The sequence below is a fragment of the Corvus kubaryi genome, unplaced genomic scaffold, assembly GCF_017639235.1.
Source record: "Corvus kubaryi isolate FWS band 111438036 unplaced genomic scaffold, C.kubaryi_AGA036_p1.0 136, whole genome shotgun sequence".
In the NCBI taxonomy this organism is placed as follows: domain Eukaryota; kingdom Metazoa; phylum Chordata; class Aves; order Passeriformes; family Corvidae; genus Corvus; species Corvus kubaryi.
The window spans coordinates 11,463,952-11,478,976 of NW_024580670.1; the positions used below are offsets into that span (position 1 = coordinate 11,463,952).

At 45.8% G+C, this 15,025-nt stretch overlaps 2 long non-coding RNA genes across 2 annotated transcripts in view; both read left to right on the forward strand.

The window, feature by feature from the left end:
* Positions 1 to 1,348, forward strand: part of LOC121659202 — a 51,438-nt gene extending 50,090 nt beyond the window's left edge. The window contains exon 10 of the long non-coding RNA XR_006014208.1: positions 684 to 1,348. This is a non-coding gene — a long non-coding RNA (uncharacterized LOC121659202). The remainder of the gene's footprint in view (positions 1 to 683) is intronic.
* Positions 1,349 to 9,449: 8,101 nt separating this feature from the next.
* On the forward strand, positions 9,450 to 14,417 carry LOC121659207. The gene is made up of 3 exons (XR_006014211.1): positions 9,450 to 11,232; positions 12,184 to 12,274; positions 12,822 to 14,417. It is a non-coding gene; the product is annotated as an uncharacterized LOC121659207 (long non-coding RNA).
* Positions 14,418 to 15,025: the final 608 nt, after the last annotated feature.

Sequence of the window (15,025 nt, forward strand, 5' to 3'; positions counted from 1 at the left end):
CCGTATGGGGTTACTGGCAAAGAGCTGTTAAAAGTCAGTAGCTCTGCCTGGAGCAAACCCATTGTTCTGCCAGCGCAGAGCCCTTCAATGCCGCTGACTCCTGCGTGGCCCTGCTCCTGCTCCCCAGCCCCACCGGCGGGGAGGGACGTCCAAATCCAGGAGGGAAACAGCCATAAACGCCAGGCACAGCACAAAGAGCAACGGGTGATAAAACGCAGCCACAGCCCCGGACCATCACTCCGGCCGTGGCTGGGGACTGAGCTGGGACTCACCAGATGCATCTCACTTTTCCTGGGGAAATTCATAGGCTGCTGCTCCAGCCGAGAAGGGTTATTTTGGAGTGGAAAGTGAGAAGCTGTAGCTTTTATCCTTTTGGAGGAGCAATTTGCAAGGAAAACAATGCAGGATTCTCTGGAATAAGGAGTATTAGCTGCATCATCTTTTAAAAATAATTTAGCCAAGTGAATGTTGGCTGGGGATTAGCACCCTTGCAGGCGTTTGGGCTGCAGTGAGGGGATGTTTGCTGAGATTTATTGGTGTTGGAGATTGTTCCAAATGCATAGGTGACATCTAATGCCAAAGCAGCTCCCTGGCTTGCTAATGAGATAAGTCAAAGGCTCTGCAAAGTTTTCAGCAGTGTAGCCATTAACCCCAAGACTACAATATCCTTTGTGTTTTTCCAGTGTGTTCTGCCAAGATTTCGCCTTAAACAGAGAAAAGATGGAAACTGGAGCGTCTTACAGCTGAAAAGTGCTGTCTGCTGTGTTGTTCCCTGGGACAGAGAAGAGCCTGTGTATAATCAGCACTGAGCAGGGAAACATCCCTGCTGTCCAGCACAGTCATTTTCTTCAGTGTTGGACAAGTGCAAAAAGGACAGAAAAACCACTGACAATGGTCCTGTCTGGGGAGTTGCAATCTTACATCCCCCACCCTCCTCTGCTTCTGATGCTCAGGTTTATGGGGCTCCAAACTCAAGCTTCAGAAGGGCTTTCTAGGTAGTTACATCAGGTACTTCAATTTCATTCAAGCAGGTCTTGTTATGGGAATTACTTTTTGTGGTAGTAATGAGGTTTTCATCTCTACCCTTTACTAGGGATTGCACACTTGAAATGGAGACAGGCTGCAGCTGAATTCCAGTAGTAACTGACCAAGACTGGTGATTGGAAAAATCCCTCAGCTAAGATATTTGTAGGAAATAAACAAATGCTGTTTTAGTGATGCTGAAATGTTTAGTGACTTCACTCTGATGTGCCTCTGCTATTGTGTTGGAAGGACTTCAACTTTTATGTTCTGTCTTCTCCCACAAAACATTAAACATTTATTCCTAGAAATTTCCTTCAGTTTTATTTAAATCAATTTTTAAAAAGTACCTCCCTCATAAAAAAAGAAAAAGTTTAGAGTTAAACCAGTACTTCTGTTCTGCTCCAAATTTTTTAAAAATGTCAACTACATCAAAATGAAAACCAACATGATCTGGATGTTTGAAGCAAAATTCTTGTTTTCTTTTACTCTCTGTAGTTTCTTGGTGAGGAATTACTTCTACTTGGAACACTTAGACAATGATTTGCAGAGTTAAAGGATAAAAAAGGAACAACCCAGGGTCATAGGCATGTCAGTATCGTGGGTGGGTGCTGTGGGACTTCTTCCTATATTTCACTTGTAGAGTTGAAAAAACCGAGGCAGTGACTCAGTGGTGAGCTAATGAATTATTTCCAACCTTCAAGGAACAAAACCAAGTAGTTGTGATAACAAGATAACACATGCTGTGTTATTGCTAGAAGTATGCTTCAGTCTCATGTGTATGCTGAATAAACAGCTTTGGTCCCTTTGCAATGAGAGAAATATTTTGTATCACCCCTTCTACCATAAATAAGTGGTCTCCTGACCACCCCTGGGGAGGTGATTCCAGTGTGGATCAGTGCTATCTCAGACTGGTCGTAGTCGATTCACTTGACAGAGCCATTCTTCACATCCTTTCTTTAGTGTCCAAAAGGAGCAGCTCACCTCCCCTTCCAGCCCTCTGGAAGAGGCAAAGCCATCAGCAAGACCATGGACCCCCTACTGTGCCACTTCAGACAGTGCCCAGCTTTGTTTGTGCCCAGCTCCAGCTTCGGGTTTTACAGGATTGCTGTTCCCAAAATACACATGGGCCATGCCAAGGATGAGTCAGAGGGATGCTGTTAGTGGTGCATTGGGTGGTGCAAGTTAGCCCTTGTTCATGGGAGTCCATGAGCAATTAAAAGATGAAAATTGTAATTAATGCCAATCAGCATGAGTTAATGGAAAATAGAATGGGATGTCTCTCTTTGGTTTTGTTGATAAAAGCGATAGTAGTGTACAAGACTTCTGTGAGACATTTGACTGGGTACCACATGACATTTTGATTAAGGATCTAGAGCAGTATAAAACCAAGAGGGTGTGTGTTAAATGGATTAAAACCTGGCTCCCTGACAGGTCTCCAAATGTAACTGTAAATCATCTGCCAGCTGTGTTTGTAGCGAAGTCCCTTCAGTATTCTTGCTTTTAATATCTTTATCAATGACATGGAAGAAAACGTAAAATCACCACTGTTGTGGTCTGTTGATGGTGTGATGAGAAGAAAACAGTAAATAATGGAGAGGGGAGGTCACTGATAGGGAGGAATACACAGCGCTTGGGGAGCCAGGCTCAAGCAAACAACAAATATGGTGATGCAGGTGAATGCAAGAACAAAGAATAAAAGCTGTATTTATAGGACAGTGAACTCCAGGAAGAAGAAGCTTTTGGGAAGCTTTTTATTTTTGGAAAAGCTTCTTCACCAGCCAAAATCAGCTGACTGGATGGTCTTGGTGCTGAGCTGTAACTGAGCAGGAGGACACTTGGAGGTAGAAAGAGCATAGGGTTTCTTCAATTTATTTCCTCCTGATGGCAATGCTGATGTGGTGAATGAAATCATCAAAAGTTTGGAGAGCATTCAGGAAAGAGGCAGGAAAGTTTTGGAAAGATGGCAAAGCCCTGAGTGACCCCATTTGTTAAGCCGCCAGAGCAAAGCTGAGGATAGAGTTGGTCCCGGTTTCAGATGTGGGAAGTGAAGTAAATACTAGGATATTTTTTTTTCTGCAGTAGACCACTGCACAGAAGCTGCGTGTGGAGGCAGTCAGATGAGAAAAAGGCTTCAAGGAGTCAGCTTGATCAGGAATTAATCTGTGCTGTCTGGGATCTTTGTCCAGGCTCAATAACTCGTGGCATACCTGAGTGCAGGGCATCAGAATCTCAGCCAGATTAAACCAGCACTGCTACACTGGCATAGCCAAATTGGTGACTGACACCTGTACGTAAGTAAAAGCTGAAGCCCTGCTTATGTTGAAGTCTGTACCAAAAGTGCCAGTGGCTTGGGGGAGATAGAACTACCCTTGTGAGCTCTTAGGCACCTTTTTATCCTGGTCTGTACATAAATGTGGAAAAACCCCTAAAGTATTTTTAAACTAATGTAGTACAAGTTCTTGGATGGACATCTCAAAATTTATTTAAAAGTGCTGTAGATGGTGCTGGTTGTAACTCCAAATCTTTAGATAGGTGTTCACAATGTAAGCAGCTGTGATAGCTGAAACCTTACCTTACCCACAAACAACAGGTTCTTGTCCACCTCAGCTTGAAAAGATTACATCCATCAGTGGTTTGTGGGGTGGCAGCCTCTCTAGGGAGGTGACAGTGAGCATTCTGCAGTCGAACCATCAGCTAGCACTGGAAGACAAGGATATCGATCACAACCTGTATTCACAGTATGAACCAACATCTAGGACTGATTTAAGTGTAGCTGCACTGGCGTTGCTACGTATTTACGTTGTTTGTTAAACAAGATCTATGGCAGTTCAAGTTTCATTGAGAAGAACAAGCTAATGCCAGGGATGGCTTTACTGCAGCTTGAAGGTAGCTTAGGCTAATGAAGTTTATTTTGCAGGATCAGGATAGGAGAATGCATTGACAAGTGGCAGATCAGTCACTGCAGCTGTTTATATCCTGTGAGCAGAAGAATGCCCCAGGCAGATTCATTTGGGTGTTTTATGCCAACATAATGAGGCCCAAAGGAGTCTACAACTGACATAATTTACACACCGTGGAGTCAGAAGACCGATGAACACTGAATCCAAGAGGGACCTATTTTAACTTACATTTGCTTACAAGGCTTTGGGGAACAAATTCATGTTTTGGCTAATCCATCTAGCTGGGCACTGCATCCAAAAGAGGCAGCTCTTCTGCTTCCAGCCCCACCTTGTCTCTTGTGTTGTATGAAGTGACCATGCAACCATTTGAGGAGCTGGGTTTTCTTGCTGCTTGGGCAGACTCTGTTTCAGTGAGCTGGTTTCAAATTGGGTCCAATCTACTTGGAAAAATTGTAACTTTCAGAGTGGCTTCCCAGTAACTACAGTGCAAAAGAGTGGGTGGGATTTTTGCAGCAACCTTTGGTTAGAAGTGGATGGAGCCTGTTCAGTAACAGTTGATTTTCTGACTTGGACTCTTTGAGGTGGGCATTGCATTATCTTAAATCCCTCTTCACAACAGCAAAGCAAGTTAGCACCATATTCTAATGAGACAAATTGTGCAAAAAAGCAGTGTGCAAGCACAGTGACCAGGTTACACAGGGGCAGAGATAGTGGGCTAAGGAAAGAAGGAGAGTCTAGATTGAAGTAGCACACAGTGCTGTGCAGGTTGAAGAGCTACAGTAAGAGGCACAGCTGCGATTCACAGATCTGTGGGGTCTGTGGTGACACTGGAAGAGCCATCATTTTCCTCTTCCATAATCTGTCACCCATCACTGCTGCCTCAAGCATGGGAAGTTTAATTTCCTATGAATCATGGTGTGACTTGAGAAGTTTAATCCTACATCTTTCCGAGCATCCACTGACAAAATAGTAGAATAAGTCTGCTGTGGTATTCCTGCCTGCTTAGTTGTTGTCGGAAATTGTCCTCTGGCTGTTGGTATCTTCATTAGCTTCAGCTTCACCTGCAGGCTGGACTGCTGTGGTATCCCAGGTTGGTGGATTGGAGATGTTGGTGAAAGAATTGCTTGAGTTAAAGGCAAGCGTCTGATGTCAGGGGACTCCTGCCAGTCATTGTTCTGCTGCCTGTGTGAAAACAGGCTGAATTCTGTGGTTTTGCTATGTAACATTCTTATGTAGCTGGCTGAGTCGCCAACATGATAAATGCAATTACTTTTTCCAATTGTTATTTTTGCCCAAAGCATGAAATTGACACTGAAGTCTGCTGGGCAGAAGGGGAATGTAGTGGCTGCTCACATCCCCGCAGTGGCACGATGATGTGAAGGCATGGACTGCAGTGATGGGAAGCAAACGCTGCGCATGGTATGTCAGGCATCCATCTGTGTGTCCATCAGTCCTATCTTTGGGTGTCGGTGGTTGGGGGGTAATCTGCTTTCTTGGTGTCATTGAAGGGGGAAGGATGAAGTTTCTAGGTCAGTTGTAACATGATTTTCCCTGGAAAGGTGGGAGGGAGTGGGATTTGCAATGTAGTCGAAAGGAGCTCTATTGCACCACCTGGGAGGGGAGAAATGGCACCAAAGCTGCCTCCCTCCTCCCTGTGCCCACCAAGGCCAGCTACGTCTCCAGCTCCCAACAGGAGCACTCCCGAATGGGAAAAAGGATTTGGGGCCCTTCTCCAGAGGGAGGCAAGACTTAACTGGACCCTGAGCTTGGGAGGGAGCACAGCTCTCTCATAATGATGGGGATAAGAGTGCTTTCACAGAGAGTGGAGATGTGCTGGCTTATTTGGTTTGTCTGCATCCTTTGGGAAACCAACACTATGGGGTGACTGGTGCTGTGGGCTCCCTACACTGTGGCTCATTCAGCTGAGTAAAAGGACAGCCCAGTCAAGCTCCCACCGTGGTGGTTAAAGTTTGTTTTAGCCACCTTATCTAATCTCTCCCCTAACTTTTGCTAGGGGAAAGCGTTTATTGCTTATATCGTGTTACTCCATGAGCACTTGCTGGCTGCGGCTGTTTGCGTGTGTATATGTAGATGTGAAGCCAGATAACTTCAGGCCTTGCAGTTTTATGGGTCAGTCAATCCAAACTGCTTCCACTGGCAGATGTGGGGATGTGCTGCATTCGTTACCTGTGGGCCATGTGCTATCAGAGTGTAAATCAGCAAAACAGGGCTCTGTTTATACGCATAAATTGCCCCAATGTGACAGCTTAATACCCTTTTGACTTTTTACCCTCTGTGGGGGAGAGCCTCAAATGTCTTACGGCGCTGCTCACCCCCGGGATGACGGCAACGCGGGGAAACCAACCCTGCTATAAAAGGAGGGAGCACGCTTTGCTCCCGTGTGTCTTCAGGCTTGGCTGCGTAGCCAGCAGCTCCCCGGAGGGGAAAGGCCCTTCCAACAGACCAGTCCAACAGGAAATTATCTGCTCACCCTTTGCTAAATTACTAGCTGGACAGCCAGTCACAGGGTCCCAAAAATGCCAGCTCCATCTGTTCCCCTACGGACATGATTCCCAGGCATGCAAGATCCTGGTTTGGTCACTGGGAGGGCAAACCCACCCGTCCGTCCCTTCCCTGCAGCGCCTTGCGCAAGGCTCGATTTCATCTCTTCCGTGGGACACGAAGGTCACATGGGCGAATTTTCCCTGAGCAATCACAGGGTAAAACCTGCCAGGCTTCCTTTAGCTCTGGCTGAAGGGTTTTCTTGCTCCAGGAGATGCTTTATTTTTTTCAGCAGATGAGAGGGTGTTTCCAGTGAGATAATAGGGAGTTGATGAGAGGGAAGAAGTGACAGGACATTCACAACAAAATGAATATCACAAAATGTTGTGATATTCTGAGGAGATTTCCAAATTTAAATGATGTGGGAGCAGGGCTAAGATTGTTGAAATCGACATCCTCCACATTAAAAATATCCTCTGTTGTCTCCATCATCTTGGAGAACAGGAGCTCGTGGCTGCATCCAAACCTTTGGTAACCCTCTTGACTTTTTTCCTGCGTTTAGTGCATCCTAAATCTGACTGCACTAAACCATCCTAAACCCAACCTAGTGAAAAGGAGACCCTCTTAATCAGGACACTTTCTTCTGCTGGGCACTGAGCAGCCCTGGTTGGGACTCTCAAATTATTCCATTGTCCTTTTCAAGCCCCTCCTCATCAGCACCTGAGCTCTGTTGGAGTATGGCAGGTCCCAGATCACTTCCATGCTCCCACCCCAACCAGGAGCATCTCCATGCCCTTACATGAGAGAGAGACATCTGAAGCAGGCCTTTCCCAATCTGCTTTTAAAGTGCAAGTTGAGCCTGAAAATTGATGCTGTAGGAGAGTGACCTTGTGAGAACGTCCTTCCCTCTGGCTGATCCCAGGTCAAATGCTCTCAGTTTATGAGTCACTGACTCCCACAGTAGCTAGACTGCTCCTACCTCTACTTCTGCTCACCCAAGAAGCAGGAAAGACCCTGCAGCTGGGATGTTGCATGGAGCAGAAGGTGACCCCATCCCTGCTGCTGGCCTTGAATTCCCTTAATGCCCAAGAGGTGGCTTTGGTGCAGGAAGGGCTGAGGACCAGCTTGGGTGGCTGGAGAGCAGTGCTAGTGCTACCCTGTGCCTGCAGGCACCTCCTTTTACCTGGCTGGGACTCCTTCCCATGCTGACACTACTCTTGCAGCATTTCTCAGAAAGAGACCACGACTTTAAATTCTCAGCCCAAACGATGCCATTTCTACAGGGCACTCAGGGTGATTCAGTGAACTGCGGCTTCCTGCAGAGAAACGTATGAGGCAACCCCAGGTTGGATGCTCTGGTGTTTAGTATCAGGAGTGCCCGTGCTGCAGCCTTTGTCTCAGTGTGGGTTCAGTGTTCTCTTGTCCACCCAGCTCTGGCAAGACTTGAAAGTAGTTGGTATCTTTGAGGACTCTGTCCTTCTGGTAAAGTTGATTGAAATCAGCCAGGGAGTTCACAAGTTTTATTAGGGAGAGAGACAGACACACCCACAGCATGATCACAAAAGAGTTGTTTCTCTAGGAAACTAGGCTGAAAAAAATGGTTGTTGAAGTAAGCAAATATGTTTCTTGGAGACACTAGAGCAGGGGAGGTGGAAAGGGAAGTGTGTGTTTATATAGCTGTTGACCCAACCGCCCCTTAAGCATTAGTTTCTTGGTTTAAATCTCCTTATCCCTATTTATGCCCATTTTTATCATGCTGGTTATTAGTCCTAATGACTTGCTCTGCCTTGTGCTGCCACCTTCATCTCAGCAACCTCCCGTTTTGCTGCAGAACTCTACAGACCACTTCGCTGAGATCAGCCCATCCAAATAACTTCACACATACAAACAATGAACCCAGTGAGGGAGAGGGGATTGGTAGGGCCCCGCAGGGGCAAGGCAGAGATGTGAGCAAAATTAATCGGTCACTCAAGCTCTCCAATAAAGCTCCTGTTTCAGGATTTGCAAACTGGTTTCCTCTATCAGCTCCAAAGCATCAGAGCTGCTAATCCCAGGGCAGTAAAGGCCTTTTTGGTCTGAGCTGTCAGCCAAAAATTCAAGTGCCTGTAAGTTGTTCTAGTTTTTCCAAAAATGGGTGAAGTGGTCAGGTGTCCCTTTGATGCACTCCTGTTTATTTACAAAGAGACCGAAAGGTCCCATTCCCCCAACGGTGGCAGGAAACAGGCAGGGACAGAATTTGGTACCTTGTTCTTCCTGTTAGGGCTGATCTCACATGAGTAAACAGCTGGTGCGTGGTGAGCTGCAGCGAAGGCTTTGCTGCCTGAACAGCCACCCATCCTCCTGTTTTCCAGTGCTGGATGCCTGTGTGAGTCTCCCTTTCAGTTTCTTCCTGGCTGGCTCTATGCAGGAAATCAGACTGATTAAAAACTAAAGTGGAAAAAAAAAATTCAAAAAGAGAAGAAAAATGTGTTTCTTTAAAAGCAGAAGAAAAAAAAATTAAAGATCATTTTAATTAGGTTTGAAAAATCTGCAGTGCAGTTGACAGGCGGGCTGACAGGGCTCCCTTTCACTGGATCGCCCAGCTCAGGGCTTTTCATCTTGTGTGCAGAATATTTTGACATTTGTGCTTTCTTGGCTCCATTTGTAGAGCCCAGTGGAACCTGCAGCCTAATTAAATGTAACAATTCCTGAAAATGAGGGTTGTTATTTTTTTTCCTAAGGATAATAATAGAGGTTTTATTTAAAAAAGAGCTAATCTATTTACTCTAGGCTGCCTGCTTCCTGACCTGGCCTCAGCACCTGAGGGGACAGGAACAGAATGAATTAGACAGGAGCTTAGTCACTGGAAAAGATGAGGGTGTTAATGTGTATGTGTGTCTGCATATGTGTCCTGCATGCTCCACTCGATGAGTTGAGAGGTAGAAGGTTAGGAGGTTCAGATTTTCCCCGGCAGACTTTTTTCCCTTACTTTTGTGGTCAGGTGCTGGGTTTTAGCCAGTGCCAGACCCTGCAGGCTCTAGAGGGGCTGCACCTTCCCTGCTCTGGCTTGTCCACAGTGGGCACCACGGCCTTTGCAAACCTGGAGCTGTGCAAGCCAGGGGGTGATGACAGAGCCTTTGTGTAGGGAGCTGTGGTAAACAAGGAGAGGGAAAACACAAGTCGGAATTGTCAAGGTCTGGATGTGCCCAACTATGCACCAGCAATCTGCACCCCTTGGTGCCCAGAGCTTTCCTTCCAGGGCTTTAACCACAGTGGTTCATTTTTACCATGGTGTTACTCCTGCTCCCTTGAGCACATCTCTGCATCCTTATGACCAGTGAAGCACAGGCCAAGCTCCAGGAGAAAGACGAGCCAGAGAAAGTTACTGGTGCCTCTCACTGTGGGTTCCCGGGGCCATTGTGCCTCAGGTCTGTCAGCTTCCATCGCTGCACCTGGGCAGCACTGCTCAGGTGTCACTGCTCGTGGCTTCCTGGGGGCTGCTTGGCACTGAGAGCACTCCAGTGTGAGAGCAGAGTCCCTCTTTCATCTCAATGTGCAATCTCCCAGGCTGATGAGGAGATGGTGGTGGCAGAGGCTGAGGAACACTCCTTCCCGTCCCGTACATGGTGGATGGCTTCCTTGTGCCACTGGGTCCAACATTGCTCATCAAGCCACCTCAAAGTTTCCCATGAGCTGATGTGCCCATTGCTCAGCCAACAGCAACAGGGTAGGACACCAGTAGTGCACACCACTCGCAGACTTCCCCGTTCCCCACTTCCCCCTGCAGCTCCAGGGAGGTCCCCTCTGGCACAAGAAATCAAAGCTTCAGGGGCACTTGTCCCTGCCTGGCCACAGCAGGACTGGCTCATGGTGCCCGTTGCCTTTCCCAGCTGGCAGCCTGATGGCAGCAATGAATCAGCAGCCAGTGGACTTGTCAAAGGCATTCCTCCACTTTAATCCTATTGACAGGGACTACTGCCTGGAACAGGAACTGCGGGGTGAGCCATGTCAACAGCAGATTCTTATTACAGATAATATTGATGGGGCCTTTTCTTGAATAATGAAGGGAAGAGCCCTCTGCTTTGACGTTTGTCTCCAAAACCTAGAATTACTAAGAGTTTAACCATCGGAGGGGAGCTTAAGATAGTTGCATCTTAAAGGATCTGCTTTCTTGTCGCATTCAAGGCTGGGGAAAGGAGTTTAGCCCATACACTGGTAGCTCCGTGCTGACCTTTTCACTGCTCTTAATAAATGTTACAGTTAAATAAAGTCGGATGGATTTTTCTATCTACTGTAGTGTGTTATCCACTTTCTGGGGAAAAAAAAAAAAAAGGTAAAAAAACCCCAAATCCCTGTTTAATATCACTGTTACTCATTATCTTTGGTAGCTGCAGGGCGAAAGGCAAGGAGGAAGGACAAGGGCAGGACAATTCAGGCTGTATTATCAGGGTAATTCCTACCATTGCACATGATTATGTGTGTCTCTGTAAAAGGGTGAATTGGGGCTGTTTAAATCCATTGTGATCTTACTGCCAAAGCTCAAACCAGGATCAGCAGCTCTGGAAATATTGGGGGAAAGTTTTGTTCGTTTGGTTTTTAGCTTACTTTCTTATTTTCCACTCTTTAAAAGAGCAAAAAGCCCTCTCTGTCTGGTCTATATTGCTTGGTTCCTTACAGGAGTGGAGGCACCAGAGCTGCAGGGGAGAGGCTGCCTGGAAAGTCAAAAGAGGGCAGAAAGCATCAGCTGTTCCAGGAAATAACCTATCCTTGCACATTTCCTCATGTTCAGGCTTCAATATTGTGAATGCAAACGCTGTGATGAGAGAAGGTAAGGAAGGAAGATGGGACTGAATAGTGGGCATTCTTGGATTTTAGAGGTACCCAGGAGCTCAAAGGAGTCCCTCTGACGTCTTATACCAGGGACATCTCTAAATGGGGTTTGGACCTCTAGCTCCTATTGGGACAGATGAGGAAGACAGCAGGCAAAGTTGTCTTTTGTCCACGTTTCTACCTCCCAGATCCTAGAGCTGGCCCAGGACTGAACTGGCAGGTGGTTTAAGTTAGAGCAGCGCTGTGGCTGCTCTAACTTAAGCCAGCTGGAATCTCTTCTGGGGCTGGTTCTACCAGCCAAGGTTTGCTGGATTATAGCAGAGCCCTGAAAGCCTCCAGCCCATCACTGCATGGCCTTCACAAGAGGACCAGGGAGCAGATGACATGAAAATGCCAGGGCAGCTCCCAGCTGGTGCTTAAGGACAACTTTAATTCCTTCACACTGCTACAGAAAATTAGTATCTGTTCCAAGGAAGCCTGTTCTGACAGTATTTTTAGTCTGATTGTGAAGACCCTAGGAGTTTTGGATGGCCCTTAAGTTTCTGAATATTGGGCTTTCTGACTTGAACAGTTAAATATTTTCCATACATAAACAGCAGCCACAAAATTTCAGGTTGGATGTCTTGTGTTTTAGATTTTTTAAAAAAATGAAATGCCAGAACAAGACAGAGGAAAAGCAAAGTCTCCAAGCAGTTCAGCTGCTCTTCTTGTCTGAGTACATCTTCTCCCTCAGAAACGCGTTCTTGACACAGGGACTAAGTGGCCTCTCTTGGCTCAGTTCTTAAAAGTGCAAAGACCCAGCAAGTACAGGAGGGACCATTCCCGGGGTTGACTGATCTCCCAGCACACGATGGGGTTCGTGAGTATGTGCCCATACTCTCAGTGTGCACTCTGTACCTCTCAGCATTGTCCAGTGTTTTAACCTCCTTGGATCTTCTGATTTTCCCAGGAAAAAACATGGCTGACCCGGGCACTTGTTTTCCTGGAACGACAGACCCCCCCAGAACCATCTCTCAGAGCAACTTTGAAATCCCACTAAGGTGCAATCTTCCTTCTCTTCCAGCCATGATTTAGTCCTTTTTTGTTCCACAAGGCCAAGGTGTGGGGTAGAAACTTAGCCCTGCTCCTAAAAAACGCAACATCTCCTCATCTCCATGTTTTTGCACGGGGATTTGAAATCTGGCCTGTGCATGCCACTGGTGATACCTATGGAATTAGCTGATCCTTCATCCCAAGGGCTCAAAAATCAGTTGGGTCATTCTGATCATGAGAGGTTTTTTTACTCACCTCTTAAGGAAAAAAAAAAAAAAAAGGTGATAAATGTTGGTTTCTCCATGCTTGCTTTTTCGGTTTGGAGGTGCCTTAGGATGCTCTGAATTTATGTTTCTCAGCTTTTTTCTAGAACCTGGAAGTCCATGAACTGCTTGTTCCTTTTTCTTCTCTTTTAAAAATGAAATCTGAGATTTTTGCATAACACATTGAAGCAAGAAGCTGGGGAGGGGGTGAAGAAAAACATCAAGTACTGTGGGATTAAAATTGCAAGAGTTGGCAACACTGATTTTTTTTGTTTTTCTTTCTGTTTTCCAGAGAAAAAGAAAACCACCCTCCATTTTGCTGAGCCCCAGCATTGCAAACAAAAAGAAAAGGTGCTTCAGGGCAGGAAGAAACTGTGAAGAAATAGGTTTTCAAATTCTGTTTGTATTGGATTGTCTGAAAATTGTCTCAAGAGCTGCCTTTTGGAGACAGCCGCCCTGCTCTGAGGGAGGGCAGAGACGTGTGGGGAGAAGCTGCATGGGGGTCTCAGGCTGGGACAGGACTCAGGTTGCAGTTGCTTCTGATTCTTCTCAGGTCTCAGCAATGCCAGGTTCTCAAGGAGGACAAGGAGAGGTCAGGTGTGCAGAGGAAAGGCTCCATGAAACTCTTCCTCCCCACAGGAGCATCATCTTCTGCAAGAGAGGCCAGTCCTGGCAGGCAGAGAGGTGGAAGAAGACAGGCTCCCTTCAAGCTGGTCACCTGGAAGTCATGGCAATGCTCAAGGAAAACATGCAGAAGGACCTGAGTCTGTGCTGGAGGTGTTCATGAGGTGGTGGTACCCAACCACACCTCTGCTTGCAGGACTCCCAAGCCACCAGCAGCCAGAGGGATCCATACATGGAAGCTCAGAAAAACAGGATATTGTCCTTAACACATCCCATCCCAAGGGATGATGTCCGTGGGAGGAAGGATGATGGTGTGGATCTCTGCTCAGGCAGCCACAGCGGGTATCTGCTGCAGGCTGTTAAGCAGCACAAGCGACTGCGTCTATCTCGCCTTGGCTGTGCAGGGCCTGCACAGGGGGACTGTTACTTATTAATGGTTGGCAAGTGCTGCTGGAATGGAGGTAGAGCTCCAACTGCTATTCCTGCCTGTCCTCCACCACTTGTGCTCATATCTTTCTCAGGCTCACTCCCTTTGGGTTGAAATTTTCCATGCTTCGTCTTAGCCTAGCGACATATTTTTGCTGAAGGTGTGGACTGTGCTTGTTGGAGTCCTCTTTGTGGAACTCCTTGCTCATCTCTGCCTTGTGGTCCATCTTTCATGTCTCAGGAGACATCAGGCTGAAGAAAATCCATAGAGGATGGATGTTACTTTATTTATTTGTTTATTTATTTGAAAAAGTTACTTAAAATCTTACATTTCAGTCAACTAGAACTTAAAAGGAAATCTCTTGTTTAGATCTTCCCCAGTGGAAAACTAAGCAGCTCTGGCAAAATTAAAGTTTTTCCATGGAACATTCAGATTTTGTAAAAAATACACTTTCTATTGAAAAAAAATATTTTGATCATTAGTTTTTCATCTGCTCTACTTTTTAAGGATGATTCAGAAACATAAAGGCAAAAATCTCCACTTCCTACATCTAATGTATCAATTTTTTTTTTTATCATTACTTCAACTCCATCTCCTTAGCGAGGAGGCTAGAAAAATTATTCTGCTTAAGGAAAAGCATTTTATCAGTTATAAAGTTGTGGAAATTTAAAATGGGTATCTTAGCGCAAGTATTGGATTTGCAGCTCGCCTTTCTTGCTATCTGGGTCGAGGATGCCAGACTTAAAAACCTGGTGTTAACTTAGTTAAGGGTATCTCTGGTAGGAGGCTTTTGGTTTGTGGTGGGGGTTTTTTGTTTGGTTGGTTGGGGTTTTTTTTAAGGACAGCTGAAATGCAGAAAAATCTGTTTAGGACTGCAGGATTAAAAATTACCTCTGGGAACTGGGAGATCTCCATTCATGGTGATTCTGAACCAGTGATTCCAGGGTTGAATTTATCATTTATAGGAGGCTTGTGGTTTTAATATGTGTTTTTCCTCAGGATTTTCAAACTTAAAGATTGTTTTCCTTAGACAACCTTCCTTTTCTTAGAAAGCTAGGATAACCAAATACCAAGCTTAACTAATTAAATCTTCAAAAGTTAGCAAGTTCCAGTCCAAGGATTAATGGCATTACAGAGTTAATACAAACTCATTGTGCAGCTGTAGAATTTTCTCTTTCCCTTTCTCTACCCCATTGTGATGGGGCAACTTCTTGAATGCTCAGAGATTCTCCCTACAGGTAGATCTAAATTTGGCACTTTCAGACATGTACATACATGTACAGAATCAGTGTAGACTATGCACAGAGCACAAGAAATAGCTCCTTGCACAAAAACCACATTCAAAATGGCTAATTTCCAAAATACCCAGGATGCATCGTGGTGGATGACTTGACTTGAAACATTAGAATAGGTGATAAGAAGTCATGCTATGGAATCATTTATAT